The 24,706-nt window shown below is 37.8% G+C and overlaps 1 pseudogene; it reads left to right on the top strand.

The window, feature by feature from the left end:
- Positions 1–23,611, top strand: part of LOC128641116 (calcium-activated chloride channel regulator 1-like) — a 42,830-nt pseudogene extending 19,219 nt beyond the window's left edge.
- Positions 23,612–24,706: the final 1,095 nt, after the last annotated feature.

Here is a 24,706-nt window from a genome sequence, read left to right on the forward strand (position 1 = left end):
CGATTGCGCTGTTTGTTTCTTCAATTAGACCCAACTTATATCCAATAATTCCTCAAACCAGTAATGCTTCATTAGGGTTATTATGTTAATAACAAAATAATGCAAAACATTTGTAGGGTAGAAAAATTAAAATACATTAGATAATCTACTATAGGGAATCAGTTGATGTGATATACTTAGATTTTGCAAAGGCGTTTGATACAGTGCCACATGAGAGATTAATGCACAAAATTAAGGGACTGGGAATGGCTGAAAATGTTAGCTCATGGATAAATAACTGGATAAAAGATAGGGAGCAACGAGTAGTAGTAAATGGATCATACTCAGATTGGACAAAGGTAGGACGATCGGGTTGATTGACACCTCCCTGCCGGTGGCCCATTGGCCGAGAGTCTGCAGGGGGCGGCGTTGCACCAGCAGCTCTTGTGAGCTGCTGGTGTAATGCTGAATACGGAGAGCGTATTGCTCTCCGCATTCAGCGAGGTCTTGCGGACCTGATCCGCACTGTCGGATCAGGTCTGCAAGACCTTTGATACATAGGCCCCATAATTTGCAGAAACAGTTGCAATATTGTGCTTATGATATGTTAACATTCCTAAACTACATCAGTATGCTCTCATTGAAAAGATCTAAGTTTCAACAAAATATACTAAGAGAAAACTTGATAATATGTCGTTTTTTTTATTATTTTTAATTGGAGTCTGACTCATTAATAATAATTATGACTTTCATATCCCTTTAAGAGTAAATTACTGCATATACAATTCCTGATATAAAACATGCTAAGCAAGATTAAGAAGATGATACCGTTAAAGCAGCCCTTTAAAACATTTTACATTTGATGTTGAAAGAAACAAGAAATGCATGCTTATTAGCAACACTCTTAAAATGGTGTCTTCACAGAAAATGTTTGCAGGGAGGGGCACTTCTCAAAAGCCCACTAGTGTATTGTGGGTGGAGCTAAAATAGAGGGTCAGGGTGGGGCTTGGCATGGGCAGGGCTGGGTGGGGTATGGGTTACATATGGAGGTTCTTGATGGAGTTGCAGTGGGAAACCAGGGGGATCACAGTTGGGGTGTGCATGAGAATGCCACTATTCCCACAGTTAAATAGGTGGATGAAAGCATATGTACATAAGCATAACACACAAAGCTGTGCTATTTAGATTTTAAATATATGAATTAATATATATACTGTATGTGTAAATATATATATTACCTTATAAGGTCAAAACAGTATCTACCTAGTATCTGAAAAGCATGAAATCTAATTCATGAACAGTTTCAGGAAAAAAACAAAAAGCAAAACACTCTCTGTTCAGTCAATAAATCAATAAAGCAATGAGTTTCTTTAATCACTGCTGACTGCAGACTGTTGCTCCCAGAAGAAATTAAATTAAAAATAAATAAATTCTATGACCGTAGGGCCATTTTAGCTTCTTTTCAAGGCTCCGTGGCAAAGATGCTCAGTATGAAACCATAGAAAGAGTTTGTATGTTTTATTTATTATATTTTATTGTTTGTTTTTCTAATTTTTCATATTTTAGTTTTGTTTTATCCCTAACACATTTTGGGGAAGACCCAAAACTAAAAACCGTAATGCCAAAACTAAAAACCGTAATGCCAAAACTAAAAACCAAAACTAAAAACCGTAATGCCAAAACTAAAAACCGTAATGCCAAAACTAAAAACCGTAATGCCCCATAAAAATATCTTACTACCATGTGTTATTATATTGTTTTTTATTTTATCCCAAACATTTTTTTGGGGAGAAGAATTTTATAAAGCTGTTTAGTTGTAATGCCCTTTACTCTGTAATACCCTTATAAAAACCTCACATCTGTCATGTGTACATTGAGAAATGCAACTCTTCATTTCAGTCATATTTTCTTTTCATGTTTGAACAAATGTATATTTATAAGTGGTATTCTTCGTCTGTACTAGTAGATGGGTAACAGATTTATCAAGTGTATTGCATTTGTGTAGTCCTTTTTTGTCATCTATCGCTACTTTTAATTTTTTATAATAGTTAATAAAAAAATTGAGATGAACTGACAAAAGTTGCAATGTTTTAAATTGTATGTTCTATCTGAATCATGAAAGAAAATGTTGGGGTTTTATGTCCCTTTAAGATCTGAACAAAGTACTGATGTAAACACTTGCTTGAAAAATTAAATGATGTGATCTTCGATGTGATCACATGATTTCAAGGCCGGGATTGGATCATGGTAGCCTACAAGGCTAGGCACACCTCCCAGTCAGATTTCCTATTGACTAAAAGGAGGAGGGTGCAGGACACCAGAAAAGGTAGAATGTTCCATATTTAAATTGTTGTCATATTATCTAAGCAAAATAGAACCATTCTTATAACTTTCTCTGCATTTTATTCTTCACAGCTGGAAAGCGCTCGTTTGAATCTTAACCCAAAAGAATGTTTAAATGGCACCGTTTATATTGATAGCTCCGTTGGAAATGAAACATTCTTCCTAATTACATGGCAAAGTGTAATACCTACAATCTATTTAAAAGATCCAAAGGGTAAATTATATACAGCTGCCCAGTTCAGTAATGACACAACGTCCAAATCATCTAGACTTGAAATTCCAGGAACAGCAGAGGTAATGTGTTTTGATATAAATGTCTTTACTGCTTCTAAGGGACATTAACACCTTGTAACCAAGACATTTCTGTTGTCTTGCTAAATATAATGACATATCAGCCAAGTTTAAACATTTTAAAAACAAATTAATACCTTGTTTGCTGCTATTGTATTTTTTATGGCAGCCACACAATCTGCCATTGTGGGCTTGAGTCTGCAGACACCAGGGCTAGCTATAATCATGGCTAAGTTAAAGCTCAAAATAAGTGTTACACAACAATAAAAACACAACCTGCATACATAGGGGTAGATTTATCATACCCTGGGCGGACATGATTCGATATAGCGAATCATGTCCGCCCTGCATCGGTAAATGGCGACAGCATACGCTGTAGGCATTTATCATTGCACAAGCAGTTCTGGTGAACTGCACTGTCCGCCTCCTCAAAGCTGGCGGACGAATTACCACCTGTTTCCGGTGAGCCCTAATGCTGAAACAGCAGCATTAGGGGCCATGCAGTTATATTTACCAGCGTATATTAAAGGAACAATAGAGACAACATTAAAGGGACAGTCTAGTCAAAAATAAACTTTCATGATTGAGATAGGGCATGTCATTTTAAACAACTTTCCAATTTACTTTTATCATCAATTTTGCTTTGTTCTCTTGGTATTCCTAGTTTAAAAGCTAAACCTTGAAATGCCACCTTCTATCTGAATGCATTTTAACAGTTTTTTTTACAACTAGGGGCGTTAGTTCATGTGTGCCATATAGATAACATTGTGCTCACGCCCGTGGAGTTAACTAGGAGTCTGCACCGATTGGCTAAAATGCAAGTCTGACAAAATAACTGAAGTAAGGGGGCAGACAAGGTAATCACAGAGGTGAAAAGTATATTGATATAACAGTGTTGGTTGTGCTAAACTGGGGAATGGGTAATAAAGGAATTATATATCTTTTTAAACAATAAAAGGTCAGGTGTAGACTGTCCCTTTAAACATTCATGACTCAGATAGAGCAAGTAATTCTAAACAACTTTTCAATTTACTTCTGTGATTTAATTTGCTTCATTCTATTGTATAATTTGCCTGGGATTTTTTTTTTTTTATCCTTTGTTGAAAACGTCAACTCGAGAGAAGCAATGCTCTACTGGAAGTTAGTGAGCACACAGAATAAACTGGTAGTGAGAAAGATGAGGCGCTGGAGAATTGACCCTGCTAGACTAATGTATTCCCCTCTAAGAAAACAGTGGTTGATATGTAGTGAATGTAGTCCAGCGCTAGATTAGCACGGGTAGAGTATTTAGTTAAATTCTATAATTCGAATATATTGTATTTTGTGATTGGATAAATGTTTAATGTATGTACTGCAATGTTGTTATTATATATTATTGTAGGTAATCCTAAGTATTTATCAACATTCAGTTAATAAAAAGATATAAACAGGTATATACAACTGATATATATAAACTTGTTGTCTAATGTGAACTTCTTATCTATATATATAAAAACTAATAAAACATTTGTATAATTAGACAGAAATTTAATAACTTGTTAAAAGCATACATAAAATAAAAAGGGACGTCTCCCTTATAACATCGATTTCATCAGAGAAAACAATTGAATAACTGTAGTATATATTTCCGCTATTTGATAATCAGGTACCTGTTATATAGTGTAACAAATGATAATGTCCAGAAATTGGATTAAAAAAACTTAAAGATCCAAACGAGATGACCTCCCCGCTATTGTGGCGGGTGTGTGTTACCGGTCCGTTAGTGAGAGACTGGTATTTAAAAATATGTCATGTGACTTTTCCTACGTCACACTTGTGATCGTAGCTGTTTCAATATAGTTGTAATGTAACCAGTGATCCTTGATATTCTGTCAAGTGCTTATTATGTTGCAATTTTTTTAAACTTTAATCTGTATGTGTATCAGAAGGTGTATTCCCCTATTCCGTGTGTAATTAGGGAGTCTTGGGGGAGATTGCAACTTACGCTGGTCTCTTGGCACACCTGATTTCTCTTTTAGTGTGGTCTTTGCGGTCACATTCAGTGACTTGGATGTTAAACTTTGCGGTCACGTGCAGTGACTATAATGCAATCCTCGCAGTGTGGACTTGGCGGTCACTTGTAGTGGTGGGAATTTGTCAGAGTTGGCAGCTATGCCTTTAAGGATAGGTTACTTAAGTCTGCTCCTCCCCCTTCCACCTGCCGATTAATGTTTAGTATACTGAGTTCTCAACTAGAGAAGACACCAAACTAAACCTCCAGGCTATAATCTATCTGAACTATTAGTTACCAAAGCTGAAAGCTCATCTTACTGCAGGAGCTATTACAGAAATCATCTTGTTCCGCATCTACCTCCTGAGCCGCTCTAGGCTAACAAATATCCTCCGGTTGCAACTGGTATCTATTACAGCCAGACTTTCATTGTTGCAAACAGTGTCAGGACTTACTTTGTGCAGCCTCTCCTCTCAGTACTCCGGAGCTTCAGCGGTTGTCCGCATTTGCTACAAACACAGCCGAAGTCTTTCCAGCGTGCACGCTGCCTGTCAGGTATTCCTCCTCGCTGATTGGCGCTTCGCACCACACCCTCTGTCTGTGTCTACAGACGCTGCAGCGGCACCAGCTCTCCCCTCTCAAGGCAATCACACTCTGGCTCCGGATTAAACAACTCACGCTTATTCACAGTGAGCTCATAGGCTACAACGTTAATATCTCCTGACTCAGCACAACTATACGCTATAGCTGTTTTACTCAATAACCTATCCTTGTTAATGGACAATTATTACAACTAAGGACAGTGTCTACTACAATACAGTTCCTATTCTGAACTACATCACCTACAGCCTTAATTAAACAAGGAGACTATTCACAACGAACTTTATACTATAGGCTTCCTTGCCTGTCTCCTGTAACAAGGATTACAAGAGCACCTCATAGGTTGTTACTACTGGGTAACGGATAACTAAGTGAATCTGCAGTTGTGATCTACTAATATTACATTGCGTAACCTTGTACACCCTAACATATTAATCGGCCCTATACATGGATCCAGCGGATTTGCCCACTGTAGTCTATAACCTCACCCAAACGGTTGAACAACTGACACAAGGTTTGAGAGAATTACAAGTTCAAAATGACAGCCTCAGAGCAGCTGTAAGGGACAGCACACCGGAACCTCATGTCTGCTTACCTGAGAGATTCACTGGAGACAGGAAACTTTTCAGGCAATTCAGAAATGCCTGCTACCTACTGTTTCAAATGAAACCTAGAACATACCATACTGAGAGGCTCAAGGTGATGACTGTCATATCCTTCCTCACTGGAGAGCCTAGAATTTGGGCAGACACCTTCCTAGAGAACGATGACCCAATACTGGGGTCACTTACAGATTTCTTCACTGAGATGAGTGCCTTGTATGAAGATACACAAAAACAACTTACGGCTGAAGCAAAGATGCGCTCCCTCAGACAGGGCAGACGCCCTGTGGAAGAATACCTCTCAGAGTTCAAACTCTACACCAAGGATTCAGAGTGGAGTCAGGTAGCCCTACGCAATCAATACCGCCTAGGCCTATCTGATGCTCTCAAAGACGAACTTGCCCGTATTGAGATACCAGCAACACTAGAGAGCTTGATGGCCCTTACAATCCAGATAGACAGGAGACTCCGAGAGAGGAAATCCGAGCGCCAACATTCAGAGGGTGCCCAAAAGTATTACACTACATCTCCACCTTCCAAGGAGACTGCCACCCCCCATGGAAATTGGTTTCACTAAGGGACCATTAACCTTAGAGGAAAGACACCGCAGACAGCAGAAGGATTTATGCATGTACTGCGCATCCCCAGCACACAAGGTGAAGGAATGCCCACTACTACAACGCCAAAAGAGAAGTAAGCTAAGAAATATTAACCATTGCTTAACTAATAAGATTGTGAATGCAGCTTACTGTACCATATCTCTCTTTTTACAGTGGGATCATCGAGCTCTACAAACTGAAGCTATCATAGATTCGGGAGCTTACTCCAATTTCCTTGATTTGTCACTTGCAAAAAGAAATAAAATACCACTAGTTGCAAAAGCAAATCCAGTCTCTATCCGTGTTATTGATGGTACTTTAGTCAATTCTGGTCCAGTAACACATCACACCATACCACTCAAGGTAACATTAGGTAAGGGCCATACTGAATACATCACGTTGGATATACTTCCATCTCCTCTTTTCTCAGTCGTATTAGGTCTCTCTTGGCTCCAGAAACATCAACCTAATATCTCGTGGCACACTCTTAAAGTTGAATTGGATTCCCCATACTGTCTGGAATCCTGTTATCCTCATCAACAACAGGTACTCCTTTCTCAAGATACTATACCATCGGAATATCATGATTATCTAGATGTATTCAGTAAGAAACAAGCAGAACACCTACCGCCACATTGGATTATATGACTGCCCGATAGAGCTTTTACCTGGTTCTACCATACCCTATGGACATATTTATCCACTTTCACAACCCGAATTAGAGCACCTCAAGGATTACCTGGACGAAAACCTTAAAAAAGGTTTTATCAGACCTTCCACATCCCCTGCAGGAGCAGGGATGTTCTTCGTAAGGAATAAGGACAAGTCCTTACGACCCATCATAGATTACAGGGAGCTGAATAAGAGGACAAAGAAGAACAGATACCCTCTCCCTCTTATTCCGGAGTTAGTGGAAAGACTAAGCAAGGCAACCATCTACACAAAGCTCGATCTCAGGGGTGCCTACAACCTGGTCAGAATCAGGGAAGGCGATGAGTGGCTCACTGCCTTCAGGACTCGCTATGGGCTCTATGAATATTTGGTAATGCCATTCGGGCTCTGCAATGCCCCTGCCACGTTCCAATATTTCATTAATGATATCTTCAGAGATCTATTGGACGTGTGCCTCGTTATCTATTTGGAAGATATCTTGATCTATTCAGACAATATACAGGACCACCAGAAACATGTGCGCTGGGTTTTGGATCGACTAAGAACCCATCAGCTGTACGCTAAGCCTGAAAAATGTTCTTTCCACACTCATGAAATTACATTCCTTGGTTACAATATATCCTCCTCAGGGATACGTATGGAAGATGGAAAAATAGAAGCCATTCAAAAGTGGCCTATTCCTACCAACAAAAAAGATGTACAACGTTTTCTTGGCTTTGCAAATTTCTACAGGAAATTTATTAAAGGTTTTTCCAACATAGTCAAACCCTTAACCAGTCTTACTGGTTCTCTGACACCTTTCAGATGGAATCCGCAGGCTCAACAAGCTTTTGATCTCCTCAAGAGATCCTTCACAACCGCTCCCATACTTCAGTTCCCAGATACCAAACTCCAATTCATCCTAGAGGTAGATGCTTCAGACTATGCCTTGGGGGCTATACTGTCACAAACGGAAATCCCCAAATGATCCTATACATCCAGTTGCCTACTATTCTCGTCTCATGACTCCTCCTGAATGGAACTATCCCTGGGCGAAAAGGAATTACTAGTTATCAAGGCCTCATTGGAGCATTGGAGGCATCTACTGGAAGGGACTTCCTACCCTATTCTGATTTACAACGGATCATCGGAATTTGGAATACCTCCAATCAAGCAAGACTCTATCCGCCCGCCAGCTACGTTGGAGTCTGTTCTTCACCAGATTTCAGTTTCATATCACCTATCGTCCTGGCAAAAAGAACGGTAAGGGCAGATTCTCTCTCCAGACATCTCCGACCTCCAGATCAAGTCATACCAGACCAACCCATCCTTCCTCCTGACCGGTTCTTAGGTGTTCTGAAGGATTCCCATCACTCCCTACGCTCTTGCCAACATAACGATACCACCTACCCCAAAAGATCTTCAGGAATTGGATTCAAATGGTATTGCTCATGTACGTGGTAAAATATATATTCCACCCACTTACAGGAATGACATACTTCGTCAACATCATGAATCACCACTTGCTGGACATCCAGGTGTTGAAAGAACCATCGAACTCATCAAGAGAAATTATTGGTGGCCAAACTTACACCAAACTGTCCACCATTTCATCAAAACCTGTCAGATTTGTGCCGTTTCAAAATCTGACAGAGCTAAACCTTATGGGTCTTTGTTATCTATTCCTATACCAGACCGTCCTTGGCATACCATTGGTATGGACTTTATAGTCGATCTCCCTCCTTCCAATCATTCCACCACCATAATGGTAGTAGTGGATATATTTACGAAAATGGCTCATTTTATTCCGTACAAAAAGCTACCCACAGCATCTGAAACAGCAGCACTGTTCTTAACTCACGTAGTTCGTCTCCATGGGTTACCTTCCATAATTATTTCTGATAGAGGTACACAATTTACCTCCAGGTTCTGGAAACAGTTATGCTCCGTGCTCAAGATAGAACATCGCTATAGCACTGCTTACCATCCCCAAACCAATGGGCAAACAGAACGGGTAAACCAGTGGATTGAACAATACATCAGATGCTATTGTGCACATCAGCAAGATGAATGGGTCTCTAACTTGCCGATGGCTGAATATTCCTACAACAACACGTTAAACAGTTCGACCAGAAGAACTCCATTCTTCGCAAACTATGGATACCATCCTACCTTCCACTTATTCCCTAGCCTCAATACCACATCACCTGTGATAGACGACACAGCAATTCTATGTTAGAAGTCTTCTCCTTCCTAAAAGACAACATTAAAAATGCTCAAGAAACACAACAACGTTATTACAATCAAAAGAAACGGAAGCCCCCTGAGTACCAGATTGGCGACCTTGTTTGGCTCTCTACCCGACACTTGAAACTTAAGACCCCCAGTAGGAAATTCTCTCAGCTATTCATCGGACCTTATGAAGTGACCAAGGTCGTGAATCCCAATGCTGTGACGCTGAAATTGCCCCCAGAAATCCCTGTTCATCCAACTTTCCATGTTTCCTTGATGAAACCTTACGTCCCGACTAGACTACAGACGACTACTTCCACGACTCCATCTATTGTAGTGGATGACACGGTTTATGAAGTATCTTCTGTCCTTGACTCTAGACGTTACCATGGGCGAACTGCAGTACTTGATCCGCTGGAAGGGATTTTCCACGGATGAAGATTCTTGGGAACCTTCCTCTAACATCAACGCTTCTCGTTTGATTGCTCGATTCCACAGACTTCATCCGCATAAGCCGGCTCCTTCTGCTGCTGGGCAGCAGTTTTGATGGGGGGATCTGTCAGAGTTGGCAGCTATGCCTTTAAGGATAGGTTACTTAAGTCTGCTCCTCCCCCTTCCACCTGCCGATTAATGTTTAGTATACTGAGTTCTCAACTAGAGAAGACACCAAACTAAACCTCCAGGCTATAATCTATCTGAACTATTAGTTACCAAAGCTGAAAGCTCATCTTACTGCAGGAGCTATTACAGAAATCATCTTGTTCCGCATCTACCTCCTGAGCCCGCTCTAGGCTAACAAATATCCTCCGGTTGCAACTGGTATCTATTACAGCCAGACTTTCATTGTTGCAAACAGTGTCAGGACTTACTTTGTGCAGCCTCTCCTCTCAGTACTCCGGAGCTTCAGCGGTTGTCCGCATTTGCTACAAACACAGCCGAAGTCTTTCCAGCGTGCACGCTGCCTGTCAGGTAATTCCTCCTCGCTGATTGGCGCTTCGCACCACACCCTCTGTCTGTGTCTACAGACGCTGCAGCGGCACCAGCTCTCCCCTCTCAAGGCAATCACACTCTGGCTCCGGATTAAACAACTCACGCTTATTCACAGTGAGCTCATAGGCTACAACGTTAATATCTCCTGACTCAGCACAACTATACGCTATAGCTGTTTTACTCAATAACCTATCCTTGTTAATGGACAATTATTACAACTAAGGACAGTGTCTACTACAATACAGTTCCTATTCTGAACTACATCACCTACAGCCTTAATTAAACAAGGAGACTATTCACAACGAACTTTATACTATAGGCTTCCTTGCCTGTCTCCTGTAACAAGGATTACAAGAGCACCTCATAGGTTGTTACTACTGGGTAACGGATAACTAAGTGAATCTGGGCAGTTGTGATCTACTAATATTACATTGCGTAACCTTGTACACCCTAACAGAATTGAACTCGTGACCTTTAGGGTAAGAGAGGGAGATCTTAACCATTAGGGCTATGTGTATCTCACTTTCTGTGTTAGCTTAGTGGACTTGGCGGTCACTTGTAGTGACTGTAATGAGGTCTTTGCGTCACGGAGGTGACTAGTGGTGGGGTCTTTGCGGTCACAAGTGGTGACTAGGAGTAGAATCTTTAGCGGACATCAGTGATGTTATACAGCAAGGTCTTTGCAGTCACAGATTGTGACTTGCATGTATTAACTTGCGGTTGTATCTTTGCGGTCACAGATTGTGACTTAAAAGTGGTCTTTGCGGTCACTAACAGTGGTGACTTAGAGGAAATCTTTGCGGTCACTAGTAGTGACTAACAGAATGATCTGTATCGTTGGAGATCAAAGTAAAACTTGGCAATCTCTCTGTGCAACTTAGTAGAGCTGATTAGAAACAAATGCAGGTTGTAACAACGTCCAGCTGCAATGTTGCAGGAGGTAATCAGCAAAGGAAGTCTTGTAGTAGTTTTCTTTCCTTTCTTGGCAATTATAACAGCAATCAAAATAAAAACATAAAGTGCAGAGTGACAACAGTGTCAAGGTCAACGCGTTTCGCCCTTAGGCTTTATCACTCTGCACTTTATGTTTTTATTTTGATTGCTGTTATAATTGCCAAGAAAGGAAAGAAAACTACTACAAGACTTCCTTTGCTGATTACCTCCTGCAACATTGCAGCTGGACGTTGTTACAACCTGCATTTGTTTCTAATCAGCTCTACTAAGTTGCACAGAGAGATTGCCAAGTTTTACTTTGATCTCCAACGATACAGATCATTCTGTTAGTCACTACTAGTGACCGCAAAGATTTCCTCTAAGTCACCACTGTTAGTGACCGCAAAGACCACTTTAAGTCACAATCTGTGACCGCAAAGATACAACCGCAAGTTAATACATGCAAGTCACAATCTGTGACTGCAAAGACCTGCTGTATAACATCACTGATGTCCGCTAAAGATTCTACTCCTAGTCACCACTTGTGACCGCAAAGACCCCACCACTAGTCACCTCCGTGACCGCAAAGACCTCATTACAGTCACTACAAGTGACCGCCAAGTCCACTAAGCTAACACAGAAAGTGAGATACACATAGCCTAATGGTTAGATCTCCCTCTCTTACCCTAAAGGTCACGAGTTCAATTCCCACCACTACAAGTGACCGCCAAGTCCACACTGCGAGGATTGCATTATAGTCACTGCACGTGACCGCAAAGTTTAACATCCAAGTCACTGAATGTGACCGCAAAGACCACACTAAAAGAGAAATCAGGTGTGCCAAGAGACCAGCGTAAGTTGCAATCTCTCCCCAAGACTCCCTAATTACACACGGAATAGGGGAATACACCTTCTGATACACATACAGATTAAAGTTTAAAAAAATTGCAACATAATAAGCACTTGACAGAATATCAAGGATCACTGGTTACATTACAACTATATTGAAACAGCTACGATCACAAGTGTGACGTAGGAAAAGTCACATGACATATTTTTAAATACCAGTCTCTCACTAACGGACCGGTAACACACACCCGCCACAATAGCGGGGAGGTCATCTCGTTTGGATCTTTAAGTTTTTTTAATCCAATTTCTGGACATTATCATTTGTTACACTATATAACAGGTACCTGATTATCAAATAGCGGAAATATATACTACAGTTATTCAATTGTTTTCTCTGATGAAATCGATGTTATAAGGGAGACGTCCCTTTTTATTTTATGTATGCTTTTAACAAGTTATTAAATTTCTGTCTAATTATACAAATGTTTTATTAGTTTTTATATATATAGATAAGAAGTTCACATTAGACAACAAGTTTATATATATCAGTTGTATATACCTGTTTATATCTTTTTATTAACTGAATGTTGATAAATACTTAGGATTACCTACAATAAATATATAATAACAACATTGCAGTACATACATTAAACATTTATCCAATCACAAAATACAATATATTTGAATTATAGAATTTAACTAAATACTCTACCCGTGCTAATCTAGCGCTGGACTACATTCACTACATATCAGCACACAGAATAAGCCAATGACAAGAGGCATATTGGTGCAACCACCAATTACCAGCTAGCTCCCTGTAGATAATTGCTGCTCCTAAACCTACATAGGTATTCTCTTCAACAAAGGATGCTAAGAGAAACGAAGCACATCTGATTATAGGAGTAAATTGGAAAGTTGTATAAAACCGTAAGCTCTATCTGAATCATGAAATTTTAATTTTGACTTTATTGTCCCATTATGCAAATATATTAAAAAATAATCGTTTAGGCTAGGGGTTTTATATTGGGGGGGGGGCTTTTTTTATTTTGATAGGGGCTATTAGATTAGGTGTAATTAGTTTTAAATATCTAATCATTTCTTTTTTTATTTTGTGTTTGTTTTTTGTGTAATTTAGTTAATTGTATTTAATTTATGTAAGTTATTTAATTGTAGTGTAGGTTAGGTGTTAGTGTAACTCAGGTTAGGTTTTATTTTTACTGGTAAATTTGTATTTATTTTACCTAGGTAGTTAGTAAATAGTTAATAACTATTTAATAACTATTCTACCTAGTTAAAATAAATACAAATGTGCCTGTTAAAATATAAATAAACCCTAAGCTAGATACAATGTAACTATTAGTTATATTGTAGCTAGCTTAGGGTTTATTTTACAGGTAAGTATTTAGTTTTAAATAGGAATTATTTAGGTAATGATAGGAATTTTATTTAGATTTGTTTTAATTATATTTAAGTTAGGGGGGTGTTAGGGTTAGGGTTAGACTTAGGTTTGGGGGTTAATAAATTTAGTATAGTGGTGGCGACTTTGGGGGCGGCAGATTAGGGGTTAATAAATGTAGGTAGGTGGCGGCGATGTTAGGGGCGGCAGATTAGGGGTTAATAATATTTAACTAGTGTTTGCGATGCGGGAGTTGTGGCGGTTTAGGGGTTAATATGTTTATTGTGGCGGCGATGTCCAGAGCGGCAGATTAGGGGTTAATAATTTTATTTTAGTGTTGTGATGCGGGAGGGGCCTCGGTTTAGGGGTTAATAGGTAGTTTATGGGTGTTAGTGTACTTTTTAGCACTTTAGTTATAAGGTTTATGTTACGGCTTTGTAGCGTAAAACCCATAACTACTGACTTTCAATTAACGTTATGGATCTTGGCGGTATTGGCTGTACCGCTCACTTTTTGGCCTCCCAGGGAGACTCGTAATACCGGCGCTATAGAAGTCCCATTGAAAAAGGATGTTTTGAAAGCTGCAGTAATTACATTGCGTTACGGCCAAAAAAGTGTGCGGTACAGCTATACCTACAAGACTCGTAATACCAGCGGTAGTGAAAAAGCTGCGTTATGAGCCATAACGCTGCTTTTCTCCCATACCGCAAAACTCGTAATCTAGCCGAATGTTATTTCTGTTTCTAAATCAGTGTATTTGCTGTAGCAAGTGAATGCTATTAAACAAGGCATTTATAGCAACCCTGTAATGTTCTATCAAACTAATTAGATCTTTTAGCATTATTTATTGTTTTTATTATTATTTATTAAATCACCTGCAATTTAGATGAAGTATGGTTATAAATATATGGTTATAAATATCAACTATAAGTGTCTCATTCCCTCAACAAATTTAAATATTTTCCAATTAAAAAGATATTAAACTTTATTTTCCATAAATGTTTAACTCCTTAACAACCAGGACATATCCTATATGTTGTTGTGCCCTTAAAGGAGCATTAAATATAGCAGAATTGCATAATTAACAAGTGCAGAATAAAAAGACAATGCAATACCACTTGCTCTGAATTTCATAAATAAGTAGATTATTTTTCTGGCAAATGTATTTGTTCACTTCCATTTGCCACCCCCTCTATCATGTGACAGACATCAGCCAATCACAGACTTGTGTACGTATACTCTGTGAGCTTCTGCACATGCTCAGTAGCTGGTGCCTCAAGAAAATGTGCATATAAAGAGATTGTGCAAAATTTGATAATGAAAGTAAATTGGAAGGATTTTTTAAACTTGTTTGCTCTTTCTGAATCATGAAAGTTTTAATTTTGACTTGAGTGTCCCTTTAAGGGATGCATGGGTCTCTCTGAAAGTGATGAGAATGCACTATAGCAGGGACTTGCTCTTAGTGGGCAACATAGAAAAACACTTTTTTTCCACTACCCCCCAAAAAGGTTGGAAGAATCCTTAATAATACAGATATATGGCCTTACAATAGGCTACACCGTGACTGGTTAATCAGTGCAAGAGCTCTATGCACCTATTTGTCCACCATTTATGGAAACGCAGTGCTTAATTATATGAAAATACAGACTGCTAGTTTTTATAGAATATGATTTTTGTATTATAAATGAGAAAATCTGACAACAAATTTCTTTTCTAGAAAGGACCTTGGCTTTACAATCTTTGCAACACTAACACATTAAATCAAGCACTGGGTATAACTGTAACCTCTAAGGCAGCTGATGGAAATGTGCCACCCGTTACTGTAAATGCCCACATGAGCAAGGATATAAATGTACACCCCAACCCGCTGGTGGTCTATGCATCTGTCACTCAGGGCTATCTGCCTGTGAAAGGAGCAACTGTCACAGCAATAATCGAACCAGGCAATGGGCATTCTGTGACACTAGCGCTCCTGGACAATGGCTCAGGTACGCAGGATTTCTTCAGTGGTATATTTAGGTTACATGCTGCCCTAGGCCTTGTAGTTCTGCCTTCCCATCACCAGTGGTGGTCCTAGACCATAACATTTGGAAGTGCAAAATGTTGACCCCAAAGCTAAATATCATGCATGTAGGTATTCTGGTGGGTACCCCCCAACTTCTAAGTAATTACACATTTAGGGTATAGGGGCCGATTTATTAAAGTGCGGATGGACATGATACAATGTAGTGTATCATGTCCACCGCACATCGATAAATGCCAACAGCATACGCTGTCTGCATTTAGACATTGCACAAGCAGTTCTTGTGAACTGCTTGTGCAATGCCACCACCTGCAGATTCGCAGTGTCAATCAACCCGATCATATGTCCACCAGCCTCAGAGCAGGCGGACAAGTTATGGAGCAGCGGTCTTTAGACCTCTGCTTCATAACTGTTGTTTCCGGCGAGCTCCATTCGGAGCTTGATAATTCGGCCCCCTTAGACTGCAAGTACAGCACATTATCTTTGTGCTTGGTCTTGCACAAACAATAGTGTACACTCCAGTATTACAAGTGAATGGTTAAAAATATTCACCAAAGCATCTGAACTAAATTTTAGTGCGCCCGAAACTTTTAAAGACCATTAGAATTGAATCATTGACAAATACATAATTAAAAGACAACGTAACAGCGCTTACGTTAAGCTTTAAATGAGCCAATAGATTTTTTTTACAATTTAATTCCATTTCCCTGCCCTCTGTATTATGTGAAAGGTCAGCAGGGAAGTGTTTTATGCTTACGTTTAATAATACCGCATAAAAAGATGCACCCGCTTATAAAAACGTCACCGGGCTAGACGTAGTTTTCCGTGTCCACACTCGCAAGGGCAGCCATTATGGAATTATCTAAAAAAAAAAGTGCTTTGCAAGATGCCTTCCACAGAAATAATGAGAGCTCTCTGTTATGTAAAACTTTGCAATGAGTACACAGGGAGAACCTGGCCGTATATTTAAACTTTTATATTACCCTTATTAAAAACCAAAATATGCTGTTTTTAGTGCACTGTACCGTAAAATCACTGTTACTATCATATGCAAAGGTTTTCCTTTTAGCGTAATTAGAGGTTTGAGTATTTTGACAAACACTCGCCATCTGTTAATTGCGGAAAAATGTGTGAGATCTGTAGGTCTGAAAATGTTTAGAGAATTACACTGGGAATTTGAGAGACAATTTCATATATGGCCATGGAACATCCATGTTCAGCCCAATTTACGTAAAAAACAATTACGCTTTGTATTTTGTACCTATGGGGCTGAATTATCAACTCTGAATGGAGCTTGATGCCCCTTGTTTCCGGCGATCTTTCAGGCTTCACCGGAAACAGAAATTATGAAGCAGCGGTCTAAAGACCTCTGCTCCATAACTTGTCCGTCAGCTCTGAGGCCCCAGACAGAAATCAACCTGATCTAATATTATCAGGTTGATTGACACCCCCTGGCTAGCGGCCAATTAGCGGCCGTGAATCTGCAGGAGTGCGGTATTGCACAAGCAGTTCTGGTGAACTGCTTGTGCAATGATAAATGCCAACAGCGTACGCTGTCGGCTTTTATCGATGTGCAGCAGACATTATAGGATAAATCGTATCATGTCCGCTTGCACTTTCCTAAATATGCCCCTATAACTCCAAATTTCTATGAGTTTTTTGCTCATACAGGGTGCTTAAATTATGTTTACTATTTGTTACTAGCAATCACACAGCATCCCTGTCAATTCCTCTCCTCCCTCTAGTCATGCGTTGCTGCCATGTTGAAATCTGGCTATTACTACATTTCAGTGCTGATAAAGTTTGCACATGTGCAGTAACTCTCCTTCATACACCTGCACTGTAACCTAAGATCCAATATTTTTGACACCCACAACTCGATAGAGATGCATGAAATGTATTTAGTGTTAAATGTCCCTTTAATTTGTTCTTAAACAAGGAAGATAGTGCACTTGTTACAATATGAAATTGAGCATGAGCAAAAATGTTATTATGTAAATCATGCAAATGACAAGATGTGCCATTCAAATAGGGCAAAATGGGTTTTAATTGAGGTTGTTCAATAATCATGTGAAAAGTTGCTGCAAAAATCTACTGTTTAATTTAACATCTTGGTATTCTGATAGAATTCTAATGGATGGGAATAGCGTTCAGTTTTCAAACTTTATAAACATTCATAAGAAACAGCTGGTTACTTACATAACCATACACCGTGCAGGAGCTCCCTGAGTCATAATGTGTCTTTGCATTTAATAATGTTCACCTTGTTCCCTCTCAGGTGCTGATATTATAAAAAATGACGGAATCTACTCAAGATACTTCACAAACTTCACTGCAAATGGAGATACGGCCTAAAAGTGCGTGTTGAAGGCAGTGGAAATAAAACTCGACTCACTTTGCCCAGGAGTCGAGCTCTTTATATTCCTGGCTTCATAGAAAATGGTGAGGCTAATTTTTATTTTATATTCCTCAATAATATTAAAAGAAATTTTAATTATGTGGCAGAAATGTGGGGAGGGCTTGTGGGCAGTGAAATACTGTTTAACTGGGGGGAGCTGTGAAAGGATTGGTCGGCCATGTATGTGCAGTGGATAGAACAGGTCTTGTCTTGGGCGGGGCTGAGTTGAGGGCAGGGCCACAGTGTGCAGTGGACGAGATAGGTAATTGCCATGGGGAATTGATGTGATGTGTGTGTGTGTGTATATATATATTTTATATATATATATATATATATATATATATATATACATACTGTACTCTATATATATATATTAGCATGACTAAGGGTCTGTGTTGACTCGAAAACGTCGCTGTTTTTAACTTTGTTTGTTACCCTCAAAAATGAATGGATATTTTTTATCAATAAGTGCTGACGCTATTTGTTTCACTATATATATAGATATATATACATACTGTACTCTAGATATATATATGAGCATGACTAAGGGTCTGTGTTGACTCGAAACGTCGCTGTTTTTAACTTTGTTTGTTACCTCAATAAAGAATGATATTTTTTATCAATAAGTGCTGACGCTATTTGTTTCACTATATAAATATATATATATATATATATATATACTGTATATATATATATATATAAATATGTTTTTAGCAGCAACAAAAAAGAGAGTATGTGTACAAAAAGTAAGTAAGGTCGCAGTCCAAATACAAAAGCATTTATTAAAAAAATAAATAAACTAAAGTGACCAGTGCAATAGGCTTGGATAATCTTTGCCAAATGGTAGAAGGTTAACAGAACTATCACACCACCTCTAAATAGTTCATACCTCCGGTCCGAAGTTAAGAAGCACACCCATTCCAAGCTGGAAAAGTATATAATACAAGATCCTCCTGATCATAAGATGCAACATCCTCCTAAATAAAGTTCAGCTTATTAATGTATGAGTTTTATTACATTAGTAACTAATTTCCTATTAAATGTTTGACTAAAAATGTGATTATAATCTAATTTTATTTTGAGGCATATACTATCATGTGATGGTACTGGTATAAAACTAGTCTAAGGCAACCCCAATGTAAATTTGTTGTATTGTTCTGTAATGATCATCAATAGTAAAATGGTAAATTTACACGAATATTGTATTTTCTGTTATAATTAAGACCCATCACATGCTCCTACTGAATAATTAATCAGATGGTAAATCAACCAAAATTATTATATATAAGCGTTAGTTATCTCTATGAATTTGTTGGCACTTAATATGCACATTGTAGTTTAAAAAAGTACTCTTAATCTAATCTAAAGGAAAGGACTGGGCTACATCAAATGTTTTCTAGTGTGGTGTGGAGTACCTGTGCCATGATTTGACCACCAATAATTTCAAACCACACTTTTATTCTAGGTATAATCACCATGAATCCTTCAAAGCCAATAATTAAAGATGACAACCTACTTAATGTGGGGTCATTTACCAGGACAGCTTCAGGAGACTCTTTTTTTGGTGTCTAACGTGCCTGCTGGTCCCATAGTAGACATCTATAAACCTGAGAAAGTTACTGACTTGGAGGCCAATATGGAAAAAAACACAATTGTGTTGTCTTGGACAGCAACTGGTGATGACCTGGACCAGGGGACAGGTATGTAATGAATGATACAAATGAACAGACTTAGAAATAGTAATATCATAAGATTGTACTCCAGTAGCTATAACGTTACTGCAATGAAAAGAATCTATAGACAGTAGATATTGTAGAGGCAGCTTATTTAGCATCCTGATCATACTCACCGCACTATTGTTATGACAAGTCACAAGGGTATTTCTGTTCCTAACCCTCTTTCCCCATAGTTATAATGCATTAACCCTAATATCAGTGACAGCCTGTGTTTGTTGCACATGAGCTAAGCAACATTTTATAAATGGTGGGCTCACTGGCATCTAAAGAGTGTTCATATTTAGATAAAAGGAGAAGAATTCCAGGGGACCCAAGACCCTAACTGCCACCGAATTGGACTCACCGAACCACAATTAACCTTATCCTTAAATTTGTCCTCTGTTAATATTCCTAACCACTCGATCTTGCTATTGCTATTAAACCAAAAGCAACCTTCCTAAAGCAAAATAACCTCTAATAGCGACCCCAATCCCCCCTGTATTTTCTGTTACATAGGACCTTACACAGTGCTTTAACTTCTCAAGTTGTAATTACAAAAATATTACAATTAGAAAACAATATAACAGCAATGTGATTAAACACAGCAAACATAGAGGAATTACAACGGTTTTTGCAAGGATTTTCACAGACTTTCATGAACTCAAAACAAACACACCCAAAAGAAAAGTAAAACATAACATAAATAATTCAATAACGAAGATAATGCCTAATGTGTTTGTTAGCCTATTATTTATTAAACAATTAATCATTTCAATAATATTATCTAAGAAATCAAAATGTTTCATTATAATTATTAATGAACATTCTAATTTCCGTATTTTAAACGGATCATGAAACCAATTTTTTTGTACTTTCAAGATTAATTTTTAATAGGGATGCACTGAAATTTCGTCTGCAGAAAAATTTCGGCCGATAAATGGCATTTTTGTTTATTATTATTTTTTTTTTGCCTGTTATTTCTGTAAAAATTTGTGCAGCATATTTTCAAATTTGATGCTAGCCTGGAGCTGATGCTCATTACTTGACTTAATGTTTTGCATATAATAATAGTTTTCTAGGACTATATGTTATTTGGATAATTGGTATAAAAAAAATGTTAAATCTGATTCTGTTACATAGAACTAAATAAAGAATAATACAGTATATTGATATTTAATATAATGTGTAGGGATGCACCAAAAGTTTGGTCGCAGAAACATTTTGTCCGAAAATGGCATTATCGTTTTTTTTTTGTTTCGTTATGTTTTGCCTAGTTGTTCTTGGTATAATTATTGTGTAGCATATTATTGTTTTAAGATATTGTTTGTTCAATTTTAGTAAGTTACTTTCAATAGAAGTGTGGTTATTTTATTTTATTGGCTTGCAGTTTTTCAATTCAGATTCATTCATTAAATTGTCTAATTATGCAAAAAATCCGAAAAATATAAATATTTTAAAACAGTTGCCTAAGATAATGTTTACAGTAGACTTTAAAATGAAAATAATTTGTTTTAAAAAAAGTCATTTTCGGTTTTCGGCCAAGGGCATCCTGAATTTTCGGTTTCGGTCCAGAATTTTCATTTCAGTGCATCGCTATTTTTTAAACAACTTTCTGATTTACTTCTATTTTTAAATTTGCTTCATTTCCTTTATATCATTTGCTGAAAACATCTACTCAGCTCCCACTAGTTTAGGATATGTACATATTCTTTTTTTCAACAATGGATACCAAGAGAACAAAGTACATTTGAAAATAGAAGTGAATTTAAAAGTGCAATTTTAATTTTGACTTTCCTATACATTTAATAGTGTATTTTCAACTTTATATTTTTAATTAAAAAAAAAGATATTGTTTACTAGACACAGTGTACGTGCACAGTGGAAAAATTAGTTTTGTTTAGTTTCGGATCGATTCGGATTTTTTCCTAATTCCTTTTCGGATCGATTCGAATTTGGATACATTCCAATGTGTTTGTTTTGGATTCATTCGAATTCGAATAAATTCGGATGTATTCGTTTTGGATTTGATTTGTAAATTCGGAAGTTCGGTATGTGTTATGTTGATTCAGATGGTTCCAAGTTACACAAATGGAATTATTTCACTGTTCTATCTCATTGAATCTCACTAAATTTAATTTTATACTGAATTGTGATTTCTTCATGGCCATTCGAATGTAACAAATAAATCCAAACTAATTCTTTACAAATGCATTTGGATTAGTTTAGTTTCGTTGCTAGGGTAATTTGGAATTTCGAATCGATTTGAATCTCCGAATTTGGTGAATTCTTCCGAATTTCGATTCAAAACGAAACGCACGTCTATTGTTTACTAACATATGAACATAGCTTGTACAACAATTTCCACAAAAGTCTGTTCAGTCAGTGAACGCCACTGAAAAAAAGGTATAGGATCTGTGTTACAGTCCCATAAATGCATTTTTAATAATTGGATTAATGTGTAGTCTTTAAAATTACTGGTTTAGGTTTGAATTTAAAAACCCTTATTGCTGTTTGAACTATTTTTAAACTAACGGTGAAACTGGCATAACCTGTTTGTGCACCTTTCACTCATATGGCCAGTTTGCTCACTGGATAATAATGACAACTCCTACAACTGTATTGGTTAAAAGAGGAATAGCTCACAGGCATAACATAAAACAGAAAAACATATGCTTGACCAAAAAAATAGTACCTTTAAAATGCTTTCTTTTAGCTATAACGAGGAGCATTTACTTTAATATCTATATAAATATTACATGAAACCCCCCAAAAAATTGGTTCAGAAAGTGCATACAATTATCTATATTCGAAAATTTAGCTTTGTACTTTTTTAATCTTTTGTTGAAAGACCAACAATGCACTACTGGGAGCTAGCTGAACACATTTGGCATGCCAGTGACAAAAAATATATTTGTGCAGCCACCAATAAGCAGCTAGCTGTCAATAGTGCACTGCTGCTGAGCCTACCTAGGTATGCTTTCCAACAAAGAATGTCTAGAGAATGAAGCAAACTAGACCATGGGCCCCATGTATGTATCAGGTGGCATGCAGACAAGTTTGTCAACTTGAGAAGTTTTCCTAATGCCTTTGCTGCATACAGGCCGCGGATCTGTTTATCGTATGCATCATTACAAACTGTGTAAGACCTACCCCTTCTCTCATGTGGCCAATTGCATGAGAGGAGGATCTGTCAATCACCCCAAGTGAGTTTGTGGTGATTTCTCTTTACCACCTCAGAGGTGGCAAAGAGTGTAAAAAGTAGCGGGAAGCAGGCTCACATGTACAAATCTGCCCTCCAGCAAGGGCTCCAGAGCAGTTGCTTTACAAAGTTACGTTGCTTTGTACATGGAGCCCAATATAAGTAAAAGGGAAAGTTAAATCATTAAGTTGATTTTTGACTTTTGGCATTAAAGGAAATAGAGAAAAATAATGGTTGAGTATATTTGTAACCAGCCCCAGTATCTCTCTATTTTAATTTGTTCCAATATATGATTGAAATTATTTATTTATTTTGTTTACTTGTTACTTTCAGTTTCAAAATACGTCATGAGGATGAGCACCACCAGAAAAAACCTCAGAGACAACTTTAACAGCGCTACTTCAGTAAATATCTCCAGTCTCAAACCACAACCAGCTGGGTCTACAGAAATATTTACATTTCATCCTGAAAACGCTGTTCCAGAAGGCACCGTCCTTTATTTTGCTCTTGTTGCTTTCGATAAAGTTTCTCAGAATTCCGAACTGTCTAATATTGCACAGGTTATATTCCTCACACCTACATCTCCAGCTCCTACAACAACTAATGCTACAACAATCAAACCGCCTACTGCACACTTTAGTACTACAGTTGCACAAACTCACACCATAACCTTTCCAAAACACACCAATTCTAAGTCACTTAACATAACTCATTTGACACTAATAGTTTGTGCCGTTTTCATCACCATATCTCTTATTGCCAGCATTACTGTCTGTTGTTCTGTAAGTTGTAAGCAAAAAGCAAAAGATCCAGAAATGTAAATGGAAAACATACACAGTTTACTACATTTTTATTTCTCAGTGTCCTTAAAATAATTTGTGTTTTCTTGTACATAACTTTGGGCCAGATTACAGATGGAGCGTTAAAGTGAATGTCAATTTTGATGCTAAAATGCCGGTTTTTTTAAAATTCGATAATCGATTTAAAACAGGGGCACTTTAATTCATCAAAATTTACATTTCACTCCTGTTGAGAAAAAAAAAACTTACCTTTTAATCTTCACAGCAGCTCCAGCTTCCTCCACCCGTCGCAAAGCCTCTTCCTGGGTCTAAAATGAGGAATCCGGCTTCCTCCAATCACAGCATTGAATCAGACACTGATTCCCCCGGGGTGGAAGCCGTTATTGGAGGATGACATATCCATCATTTCTGAAGTCAGAAATGGCTTGCAACGACCGGAGGAAGCTGGAGCTGCTGTCAAAATTAAAAGGTAAGTTTTTTTTTTCTCAACAGGAGTGAAATGTAAATTTTGATGAATTAAAGTGCCCCTGTTTTTAATCAAGTTTTTAAAAACCGGGAACTTTAGCATCAAAATTGGCATCCACTTTAAATATCGCTTGCATGCAAACAATATTAGTGCTCCACTTTGTAATACCAGCACATGATATGGGAGCCTCGTTCTAATGCCGTCACAGACGACATAAGAACATTGTGCAGTGAAGGGGTAAGTAGCACAGCAATGGACAGCATTTTTAATATATATGTATATGCTTATATACATATATATGTATGTGTTAATATGTGTATACACATATAAACACATACATATATATGTATATAATCATATACATATATATTTACATTGCGGTCTATGAGAACACACAGTTCGCATAGACCGCAATGTAAAGGCACTTTTCAGTGCCGTTTTTTTTTTTTTTTTTTAAGCACCCCACTACCACCACCTTAGCCCCAAAATACTGCCTAGTGCAGTTTTTTTTTTATTTAAAAAAAAAACGACATTTTTTTTAATAAAAAAAACTACAATGCCGTATTAGTATGTAATATAAGCTTGAGACTTGAGCAACTTGTTTGTTAGAAGTTATATGTTCATTATTATTGTTATTCTTATGGATGTAA

Source organism: Bombina bombina, chromosome 10 (assembly GCF_027579735.1).
Source record: "Bombina bombina isolate aBomBom1 chromosome 10, aBomBom1.pri, whole genome shotgun sequence".
NCBI lineage: Eukaryota > Metazoa > Chordata > Amphibia > Anura > Bombinatoridae > Bombina > Bombina bombina.